The sequence below is a fragment of the Salmo trutta genome, chromosome 32 (assembly GCF_901001165.1).
Source record: "Salmo trutta chromosome 32, fSalTru1.1, whole genome shotgun sequence".
Classification (NCBI taxonomy): Eukaryota; Metazoa; Chordata; class Actinopteri; order Salmoniformes; family Salmonidae; genus Salmo; species Salmo trutta.
The window spans coordinates 34018382-34042714 of NC_042988.1; the positions used below are offsets into that span (position 1 = coordinate 34018382).

At 46.1% G+C, this 24333-nt stretch overlaps 1 protein-coding gene across 2 annotated transcripts in view; it reads right to left on the reverse strand.

Moving 5' to 3' along the window:
• LOC115171774 (CREB-binding protein) overlaps nucleotides 1–24333 on the reverse strand; it is an 85783-nt gene that overhangs the window by 53981 nt on the left and 7469 nt on the right. The window lies entirely within an intron of this gene.

Sequence of the window (24333 nt, forward strand, 5' to 3'; positions counted from 1 at the left end):
CCTAGCAGATGCATTGTTTAGCAAAAAAATAAAGACTGCAGTGTCAAAATCGAATTGTTGCTGTCAACATTAAAATGAAGAGAAAGTCCCACAGAACAGAATAGTATCCAATTCACAGATCGTCAAAACGGCAGTCAGAGTGAGATAAAGGCTTAGACCAGTTTACTATCAGCCTGTCTGACAGTGTTAGCCTGGCAGTCAAGTTACCAATTGTCCAAATATAGTCCAGGAACAGAACGGATGACAATCATGCCTTTGCACAACCTACACAGCCCGACAGTCACACACACACACACAGCCCGAGACACACACACACACAGCCCGACACACACACACACACACACACACAGCCCAAGACACACACACACACACACACACACACAGCCCAAGACACACACACACACACACACACACACACACACACAGCCCAAGACACACACACACACACACACACACCCCAAGACACACACACACCCCAAGACACACACACACCCCAAGACACACACACACACACACCCCAAGACACACACACACACCCACACCCCAAGACACACACACCCCAAGACACACACACACACCCCAAGACACACACACACACCCCAAGACACACACACACACCCACACCCCAAGACACCCACACCCCAAGACACACACACACACCCCAAGACACACACATACACCCCGAGACACACACACACATACACCCCGAGACACACACACACATACACCCCGAGACACACACACACACAGCCCGAGACACACACACACACACACACAGCCCGAGACACACACACACACACACACACAGCCCGAGACACACACACACACACACAGCCCGAGACACACACACACACACACACACACAGCCCGAGACACACACACACACACACACAAACAGCCCGAGACACACACACACACACAAACAAACAGCCCGAGACACACACACACAGCCCAAGACACACACACACACACACACACACACACACAGCCCGAGACACACACAGCCCGAGACACACACACAGCCCGAGACACACACACACACAGCCCGAGACACACACACACACACACACACACAGCCCGAGACACACACAGCCCGAGACACACACACACACAGCCCGAGACACACACACACACACACACACACACAGCCCACACAGCCCGAGACACACACACACACACACACACACACAGCCCACACAGCCCGAGACACACACACACACAGCCCACACAGCCCGAGACACACACACACAGCCCACACACACACACGCAGCCCGAGACACACACACGCAGCCCGAGACACACACACGCAGCCCGAGACACACACGCAGCCCGAGACACACACACGCAGCCCGAGACACACACACGCAGCCCGAGACACACACACGCAGCCCGACACACACACACACAGCCCGACACACACACACAGCCCGACACACACACACACACACACAGCCCGACACACACACACACACACACACACAGCCCGACACACACACAGCCCGACACACACACACACACACACACACAGCCCGACACACACACACACCCCGACACACACAGCCCGACACACACAGCCCGACACACACACACACAGCCCCACACACACACACACACAGCCCGACACACACACACACACACAGCCCGACACACACACACACACACACACACACAGCCCGACACACACACACACACACACACACACACAGCCCGACCACACACACACACACACACACACACACACACACAGCCCGACACACACCACACACACACACACACACAGCCCGACACACACACACACACACACACACACACACAGCCCGACACACACACACACACACACACACACAGCCCGACACACACACACACACACACACACACAGCCCGACACACACACACAACACACACACACACACACACACAGCCCGACACACACACACACACACACACACACAGCCCGACACACACACACACACACACACAGCCCGACACACACACACACACACACACACAGCCCGACACACACACACACACACACACACACAGCCCGACACACACACACACACACACACACACAGCCCGACACACACACACACACACACACACCACACACACAGCCCGACACACACACACAGCCCGACACACACACACACACAGCCCGAAGCACACACACACACACACACACAGCCCGACACACACACACACACACACACAGCCCGACCCACACACACACACACACACACACAGCCCGACACACACACACACACACACACACACACACACACACACAGCCCACACAGCCCGACCCACACACACACAGCCCACACAGCCCGACCCACACACACACACAGCCCGACACACACACACAGCCCGACACACACACACACAGCCCGACACACACACACACACACAGCCCGACACACACACACACACACAGCCCGACACACACACACACACACAGCCCGACACACACACAGCCCGACACACACACACACACACAGCCCGACACACACACACACACACAGCCCGACACACACACACACACACACAGCCCGACACACACACACACACAGCCCCGACACACACACAGCCCGACACACACACAGCCCGACACACACACACACACACAGCCCGACACACACACACACACACACACACACAGCCCGACACACACACACACACAGCCCACACAGCCCGACACACACACACACACAGCCCACACAGCCCGACACACACACACACACAGCCCACACAGCCCGACACACACACACACACAGCCCGACACACACACACACACACAGCCCACACAGCCCGACACACACACACACACACAGCCCGAGACACACACACACACACAGCCCGAGACACACACACACACACAGCCCGAGACACACACACACACACAGCCCGAGACACACACACACACACACAGCCCGAGACACACACACACACAGCCCGAGACACACACACACACAGCCCGAGACACACACACACACAGCCCGAGACACACACACACACACACACAGCCCGAGACACACACACACACACACACAGCCCGAGACACACACACACACACAGCCCGAGACACACACACACACACAGCCCGAGACACACACACACACACACCCCGAGACACACACACACACACACAGCCCGAGACACACACACACACACACAGCCCGAGACACACACACACACACACACACACACACACACAGCCCGAGACACACACACACACAGCCCGAGACACACACACACACAGCCCGAGACACACACACACACAGCCCGAGACACACACACAGCCCGACACACACACACACCCCGAGACACACACACAGCCCGACACACACACACACCCCGAGACACACACACACACACACAGCCCACACAGCCCGAGACACACACAGCCCACACAGCCCGAGACACACACACACACACACACAGCCCGAGACACACACACACAGCCCACACAGCCCGAGACACCGAGACACACACACACAGCCCACACAGCCCGAGACACACACACAGCCCGAGACACACACACACACACAGCCCACACAGCCCGAGACACACACACACACACAGCCCCACACAGCCCGAGACACACACACACAGCCCACACAGCCCGAGACACACACATGTAACCGATGTGAAATGGCTAGTTAGTTAGCGGTGGTGCGCGCTAATAGCGTTTCAATCGGTGACGTCACTCTCTCTGAGACTTGAAGTAGGGTTTCCCCTTGTGTTGCAAGGGCCGTGGCTCGTGGCGCGATGGGTAACGATGCTTCGGTGGGTGTCAGTTGTTGATGTGTGCAAGGGTCCCTGGTTCGAGCCCGGGTTGGGGCGAAGAGAGGGACGGAACCTACACTGTTACACACACACACACACACACAGCCCACACAGCCCGAGACACACACACACACACACACACACACACACACACAGCCCGAGACACACACACACACACAGCCCGAGACACACACACACACACAGCCCGAGACACACACACACAGCCCACACAGCCCGAGACACACACAGCCCACACAGCCCACACAGCCCACACACCCACACAGCCCGAGACACACACCCACACAGCCCACACAGCCCGAGACACACCCACACAGCCCGAGACACACAGCCCACACAGCCCGAGACACACACCCACACAGCCCACACAGCCCGAGACAAACACCCACACAGCCCACACAGCCCGAGACACACACCCACACAGCCCACACAGCCCGAGACACACACCCACACAGCCCACACAGCCCGAGACACACACCCACACAGCCCACACAGCCCGAGACACACACCCACACAGCCCGAGACACACACACACAGCCCACACAGCCCACACAGCCCGAGACACACACACACACACAGCCCACACAGCCCGAGACACACACACACACACACACACAGCCTGCACAGCCCACACAGCCCGAGACACACACACACACACAGCCCACACAGCCCGAGACACACACACACACACAGCCCACACAGCCCGACACACACACAGCCCACACAGCCCGAGACACACACACACACAGCCCGAGACACACACACACACAGCCCACACAGCCCGACACACACACCCCACACAGCCCGAGACACACACACACACCCCACACAGCCCGAGACACACACACACACACACACAGCCCGAGACACACACACACACACACACACACAGCCCGAGACACACACACACACACACACAGCCCGAGACACACACACACACCCCACACAGCCCGAGACACACACACACACCCCACACAGCCCGAGACACACACACACACCCCACACAGCCCGAGACACACACACACACCCCACACAGCCCGAGACACACACACACACCCCACACAGCCCGAGACACACACACACACACACACACAGCCCGAGACACACACACACACACAGCCCGAGACACACACACACACACAGCCCGAGACACACACACACACACAGCCCGAGACACACACACAGCCCGACACACACACACACAGCCCACACAGCCCGACACACACACACACAGCCCACACAGCCCGACACACACACAGCCCACACAGCCCGACACACACACAGCCCACACAGCCCGACACACACACAGCCCACACATCCCGACACACAATCCCTGCTGCTGGAGATGCTAGCTTAATCTACCCCTGCCTCTACTCTCTGCTGCTGGAGTGTGGCCCACATGCTAATCTAGGACTGAAGAACTGCAGTCTGCTTGGAAGCTATGCCAAGACTGTGTGTGTGTGTGTGTGTGTTTCTGCTCCCCTTGTTCAGTGCATAGCGCTACCAAGGCAATTCCTAAAAATGTACCTGGGTTTCCACTGGGAAAATGTGGCGCCTGACATTTGACTGGCAGCATTTTAAATGTACCTAACATTTTTACATTTACCGGACCCATGTGCATTGGGTGCCTAAGCCAATTAGGGCGTCCACCCACGGTGCTCAGAATGATATTTGTCAGAGGTCAGGACCTTGTAATACCAGGATGTAGGATGGGACATACACCTAACAACTTCAATTACTAATTTCTCTTACCAGAGAAAATAAATAATATTCACTGAGAATACATTTCAGTGTTCACCTAATAGCAGGAACAACTCCATCTAGTGGTCAGAACCTGGTAATATAATGATGTATGACGCAAAAATAAACCTAACGATATCAATTACTAATTTCTCTTAACAGGATTTTTTTTTTTTTTTACTGAGAATATGTTACATAGGATGAAGCAATAGTCCGAGTCGCAGCTCTATACTACTTGTCTGACAGAGAACTGATCATATATACTCGTTGTTGGGAAGGGATTGGCAAGGGGTGCGGGGGGTCCAAAGGTGACTTTGAACCATTTCATTGGATTCCTCATGTCTAACTCATTGTTAGAAAAAGGTTTGGTTCAAATGCTATGTTAAGTACTATATTTATTAAATATATATTTTTAGGTGAAATTACACTATTGGGTACTTTGAAGCAAGGTAAGACATGCCTCATAAAACATCCAGGTTTCAAACAATTAAGTACGTTTTCAAAATGCATACTGCAATGCTCATTGCAAAGTGCTGTGTGATGCACTGAAGCCTGCCTATCGTTGCCTGTGCATTTGAATGGCGAATTGAAAAGCGTGCGTCAATTACCATAGTATATATTTTTTTTTAAATCATGGCCATCAAAACTGTTTTTAACAAGCAATTGTACTTAGAATTGTTGGGCAATGATTGGGCCTATAAAAGCACGTTGCACTCCAGCAGCAACGAAGGATATGTTGGAGGAGTTGGAGCAGCAGCTCTCGCACTGTCTGATAGATTATCTTCTTAGGTTCTGTAAGCTGCGCGTGTTAGTGGTGCATGGGTCAGCTGTTAACCCATCCACAACCACCCGACTATATGTGATAAAGTGAAAATCTGAGGCCCACACCCAACCCGCAAATATAGAAAAATGCACTCCAGGCTACAGTCAGACTGCAACACGATTTTCTGACGGAGTGCAGGATATTGTTTTGCCTGATTTAGACAATTTGGTAGGCTATTTGTTAGTCAACTTGACAAAAGAGAAGCTACGTTTATCTAAATTATAGACATATGTTGCCATAGAAGACTAAATAAAAACTCTTGCTCAACAGAATAATTTAATATATAAAGAGAATGAACGCTTCAAATGTAGTTAACGTCTAAAGTTCTCAGTCATCTTTCGCGGAGCAAAGACATTTAGGGACTGGGGAGAAAATACAATAAAGCCGGAAAAAAACTAAAGATTATGTAATTTGAAAATTTTGCACAAATTTGACCAGTTGCAAAGAAAAAGCTGTGAAAATGACCCAACGTGTTTCTAATAAGGTTTCAGTTGGGCTTAGATGCATATTGTGTGTGGTTGAAATACTAAAATCAGCTTTTATGATGAAGACAGACCTACAGATCATATCTGATCATTGCATTCTCTCAAGATAATTTTTTTTGCCTACATTTTGTGAATAATTTGACTGCAAGAAATAACGAATAACTCCTGCAGAATTAAGTAAGGCTATAGCACTATTTGCACGGGACCAAGTATTACCACAGAACGTTGGTTATGTATTTAATACCCCAGAATGCCCATTATTCCAGAGGACGATTCGATTTAGTTTTTCCAAACTGTCACCTGTAATTCTAACTTAAAAAAATATATATATATATATTTTTTTACAGTTGACGGAAGCCTGGAAGTTTTTTTTCTAGGCGTGAAGATATTTCAACAAGTCCAGGCGATGACAGGCTACACTGATAACTCCAGCTTGGTTCCCAAGTTTCTAAACCATACCAAACCATCTTTGGTATAGTGTTGCCATAATATTTGAATTGAGGAAGTGTGATCATAATCATTTGGTTATTTTAGCGATCCGCAGTAGATGATGTCCTAAATGCCCCCAGCCTACAGATGAGAGCTAAACAGCAAACTTGCATTTGATATGCGTTTTTAGGCTATGGATGAGAAAGTGAACTTGTTCCAAACGTTTAGCCCGGTTGTATGCTGCTTTGCAATCTATTAAAAGCAAGGGTTGCATTAACTTAAGGTATAGGGACCAGTAATTTCATTTTCGGATTAAAAGCGTGCCCAGAGTAAACTGCCTAATACTCGTGCCCAGAGTCAAATATTTGCATATTATTAGTAGATTTGGATAGAAAACACTCTGTAGTTTCTAAAACTGTTTGAATGATGTCTGTGAGTATAACATAACTCATATGGCAGGCAAAAACCTGAGAAAAATCCAACCAGGAAGTGGGAAATCTGAGAATTGTAGTTCTTTTGAATCCCTATATCAAAACTACAGTGTCTGTGGGGTCACCTTGCACTTCCTAAGGCTTCCATTGGCAGTCAACAGCCTTTAGAAACGCGTTTCATCCTTCTCCTGTTACTGGGCAGAAAATAGGAGCTCAGTCAATGAGTGGACTGCCTGGGACCAGTGAGTTGTTACTGCGCGGACACGTTTGGTGCGCCTCTCCTTTTTCCTCTGTAATGAATACGCTATTGTCCGGTTGGAATATTATCGACGTTTTATGTTTAAAAAAACCTAAGGATTGATTGTAAACAACGTTTGACATGTTTCTACGAACGGTAATGGAACCATTTGACTGTGTCTGGATTTACGCTCACGCGTTATGCCTTTGGATAGTGATCTGAACGCACGAACAAAACGGAGGTATTTGGACATAAATATGGAGTATTTCAAACAAAAATAACATTTCTTGTGGAAGTAGGAGTCCTGGGAGTGCATTCTGACGAAGATCAGCAAAGGTAAGAGAATATTTATAATACTAATTCTCAGTTTAGTTGACTCCAGAACTTGGCGGGTAACTGTATAGCTTGCTTTGATGGCTGAGCTATGTACTCAGAATATTGAAAAATGTACTTTCTCCGTAAAGCTATTTTAAAATCTGACACAGCGGTTGCATTAAGGAGAAGTGTATCTATAATTCTTTCAATAACTGCTGTAATTTTATCAACGTTTATGATGAGTGTTTTTGTAAATTGATGTGCTCATTCACCGAAAGTTTTGGAGGGAATACATTTTCTGAACATCACGCGCCAATGTAAAATGGGGTTTTTGGATATAAATATGAACTTTATAGAGCAAAACATACATGTATTGTGTAACATGAAGTCCTATGAGTGCCATCTGATGAATATCAAAAGGTTAGTGAATATTTTAGCTGTACTTTTGGTTTTTGTGATGCATGTCCTTGCTTGGAAAATGGCTGTGTGGTTTTTCTTGTGAAGTTTATGTCCTAACATAATCTAATTTTATGCTTTCGCCGTAAAGCCTTTTTGAAAAAGGACAATGTGGTTAGATTAACGAGAAGTTTCTTTAAAATGGTGTAAAATAGTTGATTGTTTGAGAAAATGAAATTATGAGATTTTTGCTGTTTTGTATTTCCTATTCCATGCTATTTCACTGGCTGTTGAATAGTGAAGCCCATAGAAGTTAAATAGGTGCAATATTTGTGAATGATGCATTTGGCAATGTTCAATTCATTTGCACAAAACAAACAAAAGCATTCATTGTCAAAGTTAATACATGTAAGCTATGCACAGGACTTCGTTCAATTTATCGAATCAGTTGTTTTCTTGCTCAAACCGCAAGCAACACTTGTAAAACTGACATTTCTCTAAAAACACAGGGGATGTCGATTCAAACAGGACTAGTATTATCAGAAAAACAGTAGGTTATTCTGGCTTGTCCAGATTTCAGTTTCCATTTAACCCATCTATACAGTAGGCTACAGTTCAATTGACATGCCATAGGACTATTTGAAGTAGTCTTGTGACTATTTCATTTGTATAGTGTCTCACAATCATCACACATAACATAGCCAGCACTGCTATCATCCTTTTATCACCTCACCAAATATTTTCCAAACATTACTTTTCTGGCCCTCCCTTTTTATTTTTATTTACGAGATAGCCTAAAATAATGAAAGAAAAAGCTCAACGTAGCCTATAAACATTTCTAAATTATTATACATTTAGGTATTTTTTAAGGTATGGTTTCTCTTTACTCAACACATCCACCCTGTGGATATAACCGCGGGGGACTGCAGGTAAACCTGTTGGGGCTAGGGGGCAGTATTTTCACGGCCGGATAAAAAAAAAAAAGTACCCGATTTAAACTGGTTACTGCTCTTGCCCAGAAATGAGAATATCCATATAATTAGTAGATTTGGATAGAAAACACTAAAGTTTCTAAAACTGTTTGAATGGTGTCTGTGAGTATAACAGAACTCATATGGCAGGCCAAAACCTGAGAAGATTCCATACAGTCAGTGCCCTGTCTGACAATTTGTTGTCCTTCTGTTGCATCTCTATCGAAAATACAGCATCTGTGCTGTAACGTCACACTTTCTAAGGCTTCCATTGGCTCTCTAAAGCCGCCAGAAAGTGGAATGGGGTGTCTGCTGTCTGTGCAAAGTACAGCAGCAGAGTTTGTAAGTGGTCAGCCTGGGGACAGTGAGACTGAGATGCGCGTTCATGAGACTTCTCAATTTTTTCTTTCAGCCTTTGAATGAATACAACGTCGCCCGGTTAGAATATTATCGCTATTTTACGAGAAAAATAGCATAAAAATTGATTTTAAAACAGCATTTGACATGCTTCTAAGTACGGCAATGGAATATTTTGAATTTTTTTTGTCACGAAATGCGCTCACGCGTCACCCTTCGGATAGTGACCTGAACGCACGAACAAAACGCAGCTATTTGGATATAACTATGGATTATTTGGAACCAAAACAACATTTGTAGAAGTCCTGGGAGTGCATTCTGACGAAGAACAGCAAAGGTAATCCAATTTTTCTAATAGTAATTCTGAGTTTAGTGATCCCCAAACTTGGTGGGTGTCAAATTAGATAGCCTGTGATGGCCGAGCTATGTACTCAGAATATTGCAAAATGTGCTTTCGCCGAAAAGCTATTTTAAAATCTGACATAGCGTTTGCATAAAGGAGTTCTGTATCTATAATACTTAAAATAATTGTTATGCATTTTGTCAACATTTATCATGAGTAATTTAGTAAATTCACCAGAAGTTTGCGGTGGGTATGCTAGTTCTGAACATCACATACTAATGTAAAAAGCTGGTTTTGATATAAATATACTGCTCAAAAAAATAAAGGGAACACTTAAACAAAACAATGTAACTCCAAGTCAATCACACTTCTGTGAAATCAAACTGTCCACTTAGGAAGCAACACTGACAATACATTTCACATGCTGTTGTGCAAATGGAATAGACAACAAAAAGTGGAAATTATAGGCAATAAGCAAGACACCCCCAATAAAGGAGTGGTTCTGCAGGTGGAGACCACAGAACTCAGTTCCTATGCTTCCTGGCTGATGTTTTGGTCACTTTTGAATGCTGGCGGTGCTTTCACTCTAGTGTTAGCATGAGACGGAGTCTACAACCCACACAAGTGGCTCAGGTAGTGCAGCTCATCCAGGATGGCACATCAATGCGAGCTGTGGCAAGAAGGTTTGCTGTGTCTGTCAGCGTAGTGTCCAGAGCATGGAGGCGCTACCAGGAGACAGGCCAGTACATCAGGAGACGTGGAGGAGGCCGTAGGAGGGCAACAACCCAGCTACCGCCGCCTTTGTGCAAGGAGGAGCACTGCCAGAGCCCTGCAAAATGACCTCCAGCAGGCCACAAATGTGCATGTGTCTGCTCAAACGGTCAGAAACAGACTCCATGAGGGTGGTAGTATGAGGGCCCGACGTCCACAGATGGGGGTTGTGCTTACAGCCCAACACCGTGCAGGACGTTTGGCATTTGCCAGAGAACACCAAGATTGGCAAATTCGCCACTGGCGCCCTGTGCTCTTCACAGATGAAAGCAGGTTCACACTGAGCACATGTGACCGACGTGACAGAGTCTGGAGACGCCGTGGAGAACGTTCTGCTGCCTGCAACATCCTCCAGCATGACCGGTTTGGCAGTGGGTCAGTCATGGTGTGGGGTGGCATTTCTTTGGGGGGCCGCACAGCCCTCCATGTGCTCGCCAGAGGTAGCCTGACTGCCATTAGGTACCGAGATGAGATCCTCAGACCCCTTGTGAGACTATATGCTGGTGCGGTTGGCCCTGGGTTCCTCCTAATGCAAGACAATGCTAGACCTCATGTGGCTGGAGTGTGTCAGCAGTTCCTGCAAGAGGAAGGCATTGATGCTATGGACTGGCCCGCCCGTTACCCAGACCTGAATCCAATTGAACACATCTGGGACATCATGTCTCGCTCCATCCACCAACGCCACGTTGCACCAGACTGTCCAGGAGTTGGCGGATGCTTTAGTCCAGGTCTGGGAGGAGATCCCTCAGGAGACCATCCGCCACCTCATCAGGAGCATGCCCAGGCGTTGTAGGGAGGTCATACAGGCACGTGGAGGCCACACACACTACGGAGCCTCATTTTGACTTGTTTTAAGGACATTACAAAGTTGGATCAGCCTGTAGTGTGGTTTTCCACTTTAATTTTGAGTGTGACTCCAAATCCAGACCTCCATGGGTTGATAAATTGGATTTCCATTGATTATTTTTGTGTGATTTTGTTGTCAGCACATTCTACTATGTAAAGAAAAAAATATTTAATAAGATTATTTCTTTCATTCAGATCTAGGATGTGTTGTTTAAGTGTTCCCTTTATTTTTTTGAGCAGTGTATGAACTTGAACAAAACATGCATGTATTGTATAACATAATGTCCTAGGAGTGTCATCTGATGAAGATCAAAGGTTAGTGCTGCATTTAGCTTTGGTTTTTGTGACATATGCTTGCTTTGAAAATGGCTGTGATTATGTTTGGCAGGGTACTCTCCTGATATAATCTAATATTTTGCTTTCGCTGTAAAGCCTTTTTGAAATCGGACAATGTGGTTAGATTAACGAGAGTCTTGTCTTTAAAATGGTGTAAAATAGTCATATGTTTGAGAAATTGAAGTTATAGCATTTGAGGTATTTGTATTTCACGCCACGCGATTCCACTGGCTGTTGACTAGGGCGGGACGCAAACGTCCCACCTAGCCCATAGAAGTTAAGAGTCAACACGCACTTCGCAAGTGCTCGGGTGATAACTAATACAAACACGTGCCAATTTAATTCCATTAAATTATGCAAATGAACCTATAGACCGATCAGCATGACCATTCAAATAAATTTACATGGACTTGTATTTCCATCAATGAATAGGCTAAAAAGCATTATTTTGCAATGGGATTTTTTTTTCTTCATCCAGACAATTCACCTGTGCCCATTTTATTTATCTGCTGTTGCAAAAGCCAGCTATTAACGACTAACACCCTGCCGTGTAGCCCATTCGCACACCTTACCATCCCAACTCCACAGCCCCAACACATTACTGTCTCTCTGCTGTAATAACAGCTGTATACCCCAACAATAACTGATACATGACAATGACTTTACTGTATCCGTTAGGAAGTTGTGTGTGTCATACATGTCTGAGGGGAGAGGTTGCACTGTGTTTCAACTAATAGGCTAACAAGACCATGCCTCATTAACCTGTTAGGGTATAGGGGGCAGTATTTTCACGGCTGGATAAAAAAATGTACCCGATTTAATCTGGTTACTAATCCTACCCAGTAACTACAATATGCATATACTTATTATATATGGATAGAAAACACCCTAAAGTTTCAAAAACTGTTTGAATGGTGTCTGTGAGTATAACAGAACTCATTTGGCAGGCAAAACCCTGAGACAGATTCTGACAGGAAGTGGATACCTGATGTGTTGAATTGACTTTAAGCCTTTTCCATTGAAAAACAAAGGGGGTGAGGAATGTTTTGGCACTTCCTATTGCTTCCACAAGATGTCCCCAGCCTTTACAAAGTGCTTTGAGTCTTCTACTCTGAGATCTGACTGAAGAAGAGCCTTGGAACGGTGATGGCCCATTAGACACCTTGCGCGCGAGTTGATGGTGGGTACTCTCATTCCGAAACGTTTTAAAAAGAGAACCCAATGGTCCGCCTTGAATTTTATTCATGTTCTGGTTAAAAAAGGCCCTAATGATTTATGCGATACAACGTTTGACATGTTTGAACGAACATAAATATATTTTTTCCGTTCGTGAAGTGAAGTCCGGCTGGCTTAGATCATGTGCTAACAACACGGAGGTTTTTGGACATAAATGATGAGCTTTTTTGAACAAAACTACATTCGTTATGGACCTGGGATTCTTTGGAAGTGACATCTGATGAAGAGAATCAAAGGTAATGGATTATTTACATAGTATTTTCGATTTTAGATATCTCCAACATGGCGGTTAGTCTGTATCGCAATGCGTATTTTTCTGGGCGCAGTGCTCAGATTATTGCAAAGTGTGATTTCCCAGTAAGGTTAATTTTAAATCTGGCAAGTCCATTGCGTTCAAGAGATGTAAATCTATAATTCTTTGAATGACAATATAATATTTTACCAATGTTTCCTAATATTAATTAATTATTTTGTTGTCATGACTTGACTGCCGGTATTGGAGGGAAACGATTTCCTGAACATCAACGCCATAGTAAAACGCTGTTTTTAGATATAAATATGAACTTGATAGAACTAAAAATGCATGCATTGTCTAACATAATGTCCTAGGAGTGTCATCTGATGGAGATTGTAAAAGGTTAGTGCATAATTTTAGCTGATTTTATGGTTTTGGTGACGCCTGTCTTTGAATCGACAATGCATTACACACAGCTATTATCAATGTACTCTCCTAACATAACCTAACTTTATGCTTTCCCCGTAAAACCTTTTTGAAATCGGACAACGTGGTTAGATTAAGGAGATGTTTATCTTTCAAAGGCTGTAAGTTAGTTGTATGTTTGAGAAATTTGAATTTTGACATTTATTTGGTTTCAAATTTGCCGCTCTTGAAATGCACCTGCTGTTGATAGGGTGCGCCACGGGTGGCACGCTAACGTCCCACATAGCCCCAAGAAGTTAACTGTAGTAGTGCTGAAGAGGGGTTGAGTAGGTGAGGAGGTTCTCCAAGGGGACAGTTGAACCACTTCATGACAACTCTGGCCTTGCTGTGTCTGACAGCAGTGAGAAGTCAGTCACATAGTGAAGCTGGGCCTGAAATGAATCGGCACTGGGGCCTGGGTCGTGTTCATTAGGGCACCCGGTAGCAAAACATTTTGCAATGGATAATGAAAACAAAACAAAACAAAAACATATTGGACAAGTTCATATAGCACCTCCATCTTTCACTCAGTTGGAGCTTTTTTGTCCAAGTGAACCCGGCCCAGGACTGGACGATCCAGAGCAGGGAACTCAAGAATAATTATGTGCGTGTATGCAGAAAAGGGTGACTGACATACAAGAGCCTGGGCTATGGACTTCCCTCCTCTCCAGTCGCCAGAGCAGCAGGGAGCATTCTTGTGGCTGGCTAGGGCCTTTGGGAGGAATGAACTCTGAGCGCTGAGTAAACACAGCACACACAAATAGAGAGCACTAATGAGGCCTAGAGTCCAAATCACATGCTCATGTCAAGGTCCTGCACGTAAGGGTGTGTGTGCACGCTCAGAAAAAGATAATGGCATGAGAGGCAAACCGTCGCACACCCAGCGCAGTGCCTTGACTGTCAGGTTCTCAAGTTGGAGAGATCCTCCCTCTTCCAGAGTGGGAGCGCCTGAACAGGTTGCCAGGTTGTAATGGGATAGTCTGTTAGTGAGAGAGACCAGTGCTGTCAGAGAACTCGAATGAAGATTTACGGTCAGTTTAGCGGTTGAGCTTGACACTACTTAATCCCTTTATTAATTTGGCCGACAGTCACCGACTTAAATGTAAATGTAAAAAATATCAATAATTGCCATTTAGTAGACGCTTTTTTCCAAAAAGACTTAGTCATAGGTGGTCACATGGGTGGTCCCAGGAATTGAACCCATGTTCCTGGCATTGCAAGCACCATGCTCTACCAACTGAGCTCCAGAGGACAGAGGACTTACAGAAAGAGAGACCAGCTGTAGTACCAGCATTCTGATTGACCATTCATCCATCTGACAACCATTTATTTTTAAAGTTCCATGGGCGAGAAGCCAAAAAACATCCAGGAGACAGCAGAATGCCAAGTGCGTCCAGGCGGGACATAAAAGTAGAAGTAATCAAAAATCCTGAGAGTCCTCAAGGTTGTAGAAACTGAAGTGTGTCGGCTGGGCCACGACATGATGATTCACCCTGGTCTTTGTTACGACTGAAGCTGAACATCCTCTATTAGATACACTCCAACCTGAGAGGAAAAAACAGTCAGGTTTCTGCACGCAGGCTGGGGGAGACACTCTGGTCCACAGACAGGTCAGAGAGAGGGAGACACTCTGGTCCACAGACAGGTCAGAGAGAGGGAGACACTCAGGTCCACAGACAGGTCAGAGAGAGGGAGACACTCAGGTCCACAGACAGGTCAGAGAGAGGGAGACACTCTGGTCCACAGACAGGTCAGAGAGAGGGAGACACTCTGGTCCACAGACAGGTCAGAGAGAGGGAGACACTCTGGTCCACAGACAGGTCAGAGAGAGGGAGACACTCCTCAGCCACGGCTCCATTAAAACACCCGAGCCTCAGCCATACTCCACTGACAGGATTTATTTGCCCTGCCTACTGATCTGCCTGGACTCAAGCCGGGTTAGAATGAGACTTCTCTAGTTCAGCTTCACTGAAACAGTTAGTCTACCTCAGCCTTGTTGCATATGACAGCAGACAGTCTAGTGAAGCCAAGCCTGAAATGAGAGGCCTCAAATGCATTGCTCTGAGCAGGAGAGTTGAGAAGAACTCAGTGTGTTTGTGTACCTGCCAATATCCCTCAGTATTATCCCTTCTGAGGGATCCTGACTCGCCCCTACTGACACTGACCTTAGGGCAGTTTGGCATTCCCACCAGTTACAGTTAGAATTTGGAGAGGGTAAACTGTTCCTATCTGTGCCTAAGGGGCCAGGCAAATCCTTCCTCTAGCTCCTGACAGCCGACTCAGGCAACGGAGGGGAAGGGAGAAAAAGACAGATCGTGGCGCTAATGGGACTGATTAGATTTAAAGGTTCAGACTACACACAGCCGGGAGAATTTAGCATGCAGAAGCCACCACGGCCGCCTCAGCAGCAGCGTACGCCTGAACGGTCAATTAGCTGCTGGCGGCGCAGCATTCAGCGCCGGTCAAAGGGGACGGAGCAAAGTGAGTCGCCAAGCCTAGATAAGACCTCGCCTTCACACACAGGAGTGCACACACACACACTTCTCCCAAAGGTTACCAGGCAAGGAGGGATAAACACTGCAGAGTTACCAATACCTCAACCATACACAGCTCTTAGCTAGCCTAGCTCAGAGAGCAAACAGTGGGCCAAGACTTAAGAAAAAAATAAACTTTAGCCTAATATAAACTTTTATTTGTTTATTTTTTTTTTACACCAAATTGAAAAAGCAGGACAAAAATCCATATTCAAATTTAAGACAAATGCAAATAAAAACCACCTGATTTGACCAGCATTCAACACCATAGTGTCCTAAAAGCGCATCATTAAGCTTGAGGCCCTGGGTCTCAAACCCGCCCTGTGTAATTGGGTCCTGGACTTTTTGACGGGCCGCCCCAGGGTGGTGAAGTTAGGAAACAACATCTCCACTCCGCTGATCCGCAACACTGGGGCCCCACAAGGGTGCGTGCTCAGCCCCCTCCTGTACTCCCTGTTCACCCATGACTGCGTGGCCATGCACGCCTCCAACTCAATCATCAAGTATCCAGACGACAACAGTAGTGGGCTTGATCAACAACGACGAGACAGCCTACAGGGAGGTGGTGAGGGCACTCTGAGTGTGGTGTCAGGAAAACAACCTCTCACTCAACGTGAACAAAACAAAGGAGATGATCATGGACTTCAGGAAACAGCTGAGGGAGCACCCCCATATCCACGGGACATCAGTGGAGAAGGTGGAAAGTTAAGTTCCTCGGCGTACACATCACGGACAAACTGAAATGGTCCACCCACATAGTGTGGTGAAGGTGGCGTAACAGAGCCTCTTCAACCTCATGAGGCTGAAGAAATTTGGCTTGGCACCTAAAAGCCTTAACCTTTTACAGATGCACAATCGAGAGCATCCTGTCGGGCTGCATCACCGCCTGGTATGGCAATTGCACCACCCTCAACCGCAAGGCTCTCCAGAAGGTGGTGAGATCTGCACAACGCATCACCGGGGGCAAACTACCTGCCCTCCAGGACACCGACAGCACTCGATGTCACAGGAAGGCCAAAAAGATCATCACAGACAACAACCACCCGAAATGACTTAAATGTAAACGTAAATGAGTCACTGCCTTTTCACTCCACTACCATCCAGAAGGAGAGGTCAGTACAGGTGCGTCAAAGCTGGGACCGAGAGACTGAAAAACAGCATCTCTCAAGGCCATTAGACTGCTAAACAGCAATCACTAACTCAGAGAGGCTGCTGCCTGCATACAGACTCGAATCATTGGCCACTTTAATAAATGGATGACTAGTCACTTTAAATAATTCCACTTTAATGTTTACACATCGTACATTACTCATCTCATATGTATATACTGTACTCTATATCATCTACTGCATCTTGCCTATGTTGCTCGGTCATTGCTCATCCATATATTTATGTGCATATGCTTATTCCATCCCTTTAGATTTGTGTGTATTAGGTAGTTGTTGTGGAATTGTTAGATTACTTGTTAGATATTACTGCACTGTCGGAACTTGAAGCACAAGCATTTCGCTACACTCGCATTAACATCTGCTAACCATGTGTATGTGACCAATACAATTTGATGGTCATTGATTTCATTTGTATATTTCTTCCATGCATCTGACAAGTAACAAATCAATCACCAGCTACAATGGTCAGAATCTATCAGAGATACTGGGACCTTTTTGTGTCAGTTAAAAGACAACAGCTAATTTAACAGGACACCTACACCTCACCAGTCTGGTATGCTTTCCTTTAAAATCACATTTAATGCCACATTTCAAAAATGAAGGAGGGGGGAGAGTCGTCCCAGTTTGTTTGTTCAGCTTTGATTGGAGAGAGACTGTGGTGTAAAAACTTTAATACTGCGCTTTATAAGACTGAGGTGTGATGACTTCAAGATGTGGAGAATTAGTGGCGCGCTGCAATCCATTTGCTGAATCGCCTTTATGAACAAACCACAGCCAGCCATTCAAGAAAAACAAGGGGTGAACAATCTGAGACAGGGTTAAACTAAGCAGTCTTTGAGAGGAGGTCTGAGCTGCAGAGAGCTGGAGAGGTGACCGTTTTCTTTCTCTCGCAGCCCTTTAACAGACAGATGAGGTTTAAATGAAAAATGCCCACGCTGATCGGCAAAATCCTGCCTGTTTCACATCAGAGAGTATTAGCACCCTGCAGACCAAGAGTGTTCAGAGGAGAACAGAGGGGAGGGAGAGGTGAGGTGGAGAGGTAATGTGGGGAGGCAGAGATGAGGGGTAAGGAGGAAAGAGGTGAGAGAGTCTTGGGCAGTATACCAACGGTATGATTTTAAGCACACAATTCAATTGAGCCAATCACAAAGAGCACATGGAGCAAACGTAACAGCAAACGTAATAAATTCACTCCTAATCTCGGGTAAAGTTAATCCAGGATTCTGAGTTTTTCATGCAGAAAGGGGAAAATAAAACGCAGAAAGAAATATCTTGCTAGATGCAGTTCTAAAATTATTCTTATTGTAAATTCTTCTCAGCTTTAGTCAAGATTAACTTCGGGCAAAACATCAGGAAATGTAGCTGGCTACATTTTTTCTATGATAGACATTAGAAATATGATAGCCACCCATCGTTATTGCAAAAAGTACCAAGCTTTTACATTCTAAGCTAGCTAATTTACTAAAGTGTGGCTGCTACAGTCTCAGGATGGTAAGTTGGTGGTTGAAGATATCCCTCTAGTGGTGTGGGGGCTGTGCTTTGGCAAAGTGGGTGGGGTTATATCCTGCCTGTTTGGCCCTGTCCGGGGGTATCGTCGGACGGGGCCACAGTGTCTCCCGACCCCTCCTGTCTCAGCCTCCAGTATTTATGCTGCAGTAGTTTATGTGCCGGGGGGGCTAGGGTCAGTCTGTTATATCTGGAGTATTTCTCCTGTCTTATCCGGTGTCCTGTGTGAATTTAAGTATGCTCGCTCTAATTCTCTCTTTGTTTCTTTCGGAGGACCTGAGCCCTAGGACCATGCCTCAGGACTACCTGCCCTGATGACTCCTTGCTGTCCCCAGTCCACCTGGCTGTGCTGCTGCTCCAGTTTCAACTGTTTTGCCTGCGGCTATGGAACCCTGACCTGTTCACCGGATGTGCTACCTTGTCCCAGACCTGCTGTTTTCAACTCTCTAGAGACAGCAGGAGTGGAAGAAATACTCTGAATGATCGGCTATGAAAAGCCAACTGACATTTACTCCTGAGGTGCTGACCTGTTGCACCCTCAACAACCACTGTGATTATTATTATTTGACCCTGCTGGTCATCTATGAACATTTGAACATACTGGCCATGTTCTGTTATAATGTCCACCCGGCACAGCCAGAAGAGGACTGGCCACCCCTCAAAGCCTGGTTTCTCTAGGTTTCTTCCTAGGTTCTGGCCTTTCTAGGGAGTTTTTCCTAGCCACCGTGCTTCTACATCTGCATTGCTTGCTGTTTTAGGCTGGGTTTCTGTACAGCACTTTGTGACATCAGCTGATGTAAGAAGGGCTTTATAAATACATTTGATTGCTAAGAAAATAGCATTGCTGTTCTGTTGTCATCTGATAAACTATTTTCAGTCAAATGTGTGGCAGTAATGTATTTTGTGTTTAGAACAAGTAGTTGCCCACCCCTTATCACTCTATTGATGCAAAAAACACTTGACTTTCAATATAAAAACGCAGGTGAAATGCTTTAAAATGCAGATTTTTTATGGTCTCTTTTGAAAATGCTGATTTCTGAAACTGAATGTGACCCCTTCTGTTTGCCAACTGAATATCTTATATAAGTTATCTAAGATTTTCTCCAACTATTCAATTGGTTTGCTAACTTGGTAGCTAAAGGTGGCTAGCTTGGGAAATAGCACACCTTGAGTGCACAGCTGGTAATACTGTAAAAAAAGGTACGGAAATCTGGATACCGCCCACAACCATACTGTGCAGCAGGGCTCCGTTGGTCCCACTCCTATTTTGGGGGGACATCTGCAGTAGTGCCCCCTTCACCCCTCCATCCCATTCTAATCAGTTCCACTTCAGCAGATACATTAACCCGCACAGCGAGCGCACCGCCTGGGACCCTTCCCCCGTTTCCCCTGAAGCGGGTGGAACTGAAGGCAGTGTTTTTACGCTTGGCTGTATGTACACTAATGCTAACATGGGTGGAATAATGCTCACCCACCCAGGGGTTGGTGCCCATTCACCGTGCCCGGACGGAGGAGAACACCCACTAGGTAAGCAATGTGCCTGAAGAATACTTGTCTGGAGCCAATTTCTCAAGACGGGCACGAGCACACAGTGAACACAACCACTGGCGTACAGATCAAAACAAACAGACATTGGCTGGCATCCATGGATCAAACACACACGGCATAATGTCACACATTAACACACACATCAAACCCGGGACAGCCGTCCTGCCTACACTGGCTGACAGGCTGTAAGGTGCTCTGTAGGGCTGGGATGGGCAGAGCAAAGCGTGCGTTTGTGGTCTACCACAGTAATAATGGGACTCAGAAACATGACTTGAGCCAGCCAAACCCATGACAACACACACTATGCTTTTATGCAGTGAATCCATTTACTATAGGCCAGTGGTTCTCAATCCTGGTCCTGGGGAACCCAAAGGGCTGCACGTTTTTTGTTTTTGCCCTAGCACTTCACACCTAATTTCAAATCATCAATGCCTGTTGTTGAGTTGATGATTTGAATCAGGTGTGCAGTGCGAGGGCAAAAAAAATAAAAATGTTTTGCACCCCTTTGGGTCCCCAGGACCAGGATTGAGAACCACTGCTATAGGCTAAATCGGGCCATTCAAAATTGTGAGAAAGAAGGTGTATGGTTTCATTTGTGGCTAAGCAGGAAAAAGCTATTCAGCATTGATAGTTTTCTAAACAAATAAAGATGCAGAGTGTGGGACACAGTCTAGCTAGATAGGCTAGAACTCTCATCAGGAAGTCAAAACCTGTAAAAAACACTAAGGCGACACCCATCACAAATTCACACATCCATTCATACAGGTTGTCTATTAAGCTTCAACATTTCCAAGAGAGAGCAGTCTTCTACTCTCTCCTCATAACTCCTCCCTCCCGGCATCATTTTCTCCAGGGCTGAGTGGGAGCGAGAAGGAGTGAGTGGGAGTGAGGAGAGGAATCTGCTCTTTTCGCATGTCTGCTTGAGGAATTTCTGGGAATTGGGCTTTTTCAAGTCAAACAAAACCCTATTTTGTCTCTGCTGCCATCTGCAATCTGTGGCTCTAAATCTTCTCAGTGTACTCAGGACCCTGTGCCGCTTCACAACTTCAAAGGAAAGCAGGTCTGCGGCACACTATGCCCTGTATCGCTGAGAAGTTGGTGAGTGAGTGTGGTGCTGGGCTATTAGGGAGGATGTGCGTGTGTGTTTGTGTCAGCTGAGCAGTTCATTAGAGGTGTGTGTGTGTGTAAGACGTGCATTAGTGCTTACACTGAGGCAGAGAGCGTCTGGTCTGGCAGCCCCCTCTAAAGAGGCAGCAGAGTGAGGGTCATGGTGTCTTACTGCCCAGCGACAGCTCTTCACCCCACTGAAAGATGAGCTAGGGCTGCAAAGGACCCCGGCCTGTCAGTGGGGAAGACTACAGCCCAGGACAGAACCAAAGAGCTGTTTGTAAACCGGGTCATATTCCTTTGGCACCAAAAGGAAGAAAATGGACAAAACAAAGAGGGACTCCCTGCACTTAAGAAATAATTACCTGCAATAAGAAACGTTTGATTTTGTGTTCCGCAGCAAAACATTCAGCAAACGTGACCCAGTTGACAGACAATCGTCTGCCTTGTCGTCTCTCTGTATGTCCGGTACAGAGGTGGACATTGGGCGACGGATACATTGAGGGATTTGAACACTTTCCTTGACTGAGAATAAAGAGTTGGTTGTGGTGTCTGTAATCCCTAACTTGGCCTCATTTGAGATGTTTGCATTTTCCCCCCAGCGTTTGATAGTGGTGGAGAATTTACAGTTGCACAATGGAAACATCCATTCACTACCGACTGCACAATGAACCCCGAACGCAATTCACTACCACAACTCTACAACGGACATAAGCTACACATGGCATTGCCATATAAAATAGAGATAAAAACAATAAAGCGCCCTCAATTAAGTCACAGAGAGCACTTAATTTAAGTCACATTATTTAAAGTGCATTTTACAGCGACAGGTTAAATACAAGATAATCTGATAGCACTGAAGGTTATAGATCGCCCTCTGAACTTTGCAGCCCTCCCGTAGACTCCCAGCCTCCGTTTAGGCTACTTCCTAGTCTTGGCTTTGACATTCTGAGGCAGCCAGTCACGCCCCTGGGAACAACTCAACGTGAAGCAGGGGTTTAAAGCTGACTTCTCTTCCAGGCAGGCGTGGGTAGCCTAACCACGTTTCATCAGAGCTACTGGACAATACAATGGAACATTAACTTTGAGGATGTGAGTGTGACACAATCATTAATTTAGGAGCCACCAAATCAATAAAACAATGTTCTATGAACTGCTTGACCCAGGAAGCCCCCCCCCAAACGCACCATTTGGCGACACACTGGTGTAAATAACTACAGTCCTGACTGGGGTTAACACCACCACATAGGGTGAATTCAACTTATCAGGATATCATTTAGCCAAGTGTAAGTGTAGTACAGGCAACCACACACTCCAGAACTGATGTGCAGCATAGGGGTGTGTGTGTGTGTGTGTGTGTGTCTGGTAGTGCTGAGAGATTAACCGAAATGTTGGTTATTTTTTTGGTTTTTAAACTAATTGACCAACATGGGTTATATTTCTGGGGTTTTCTGTGAGCTCGATGTGCAGTTTCTGTAGAGATAAATCAGATCAAGCCTGAACTGTGCAATGTAATAGAGAGTTGAAGTTCTCAACAGGTAGTACTGAGTGATTAGTGCTTTTTGACATCGGTCGGCATACTTATTTATATAAATAAAAGTATGATGTAGGACTGCCCATTACATTCAAATATTTCAGTTGTCTATATTACATTTGTTTATTTGATGACTTTATTATTTCATTCCAAAATCATCTCATCTCTATAGAGCTGCTGTCAATGCTGACTGTCAAAAATCACTATTTTAGTAGTTCTTCAAAGTAAATCAGGCATTCTTTTATGACTGCTAAATACCATCTATCAATCCCTTAGATCATGTATGTTCAGGTAGACATACCTTGTGAAGCAACAGCTGTTCTCTATATCACCTCACCATTGCGCATTCTTCTCTCTCTTCCGTAGCAGGCGTAAAACACTGACCGGACAAGTAGATGCGCAATGGATTATGGCCATTGTAGTTAATTACAACATTTTATGCACTAAACTACATAGAATATTGGCCTATTGGAAACTACAACTCCTTACTACATCACACAGTTCAGGCTGAATCTGATTTATCTCTAGAGAAACTGTGCAATGTGCGAAATGAGTAAAAAAAAAAATAACAGAACGAAATGGAATTAAAATAATAATTGAACCAATGTCAGTCAATTAGTTGTTTAAAAACAGAAGAAAAAAAGGGGGGTTAAATCACTCAGGACAGGCAGCAGCATTGACAGCAGCTCTATAGAGATGAGATGACTTGGAATG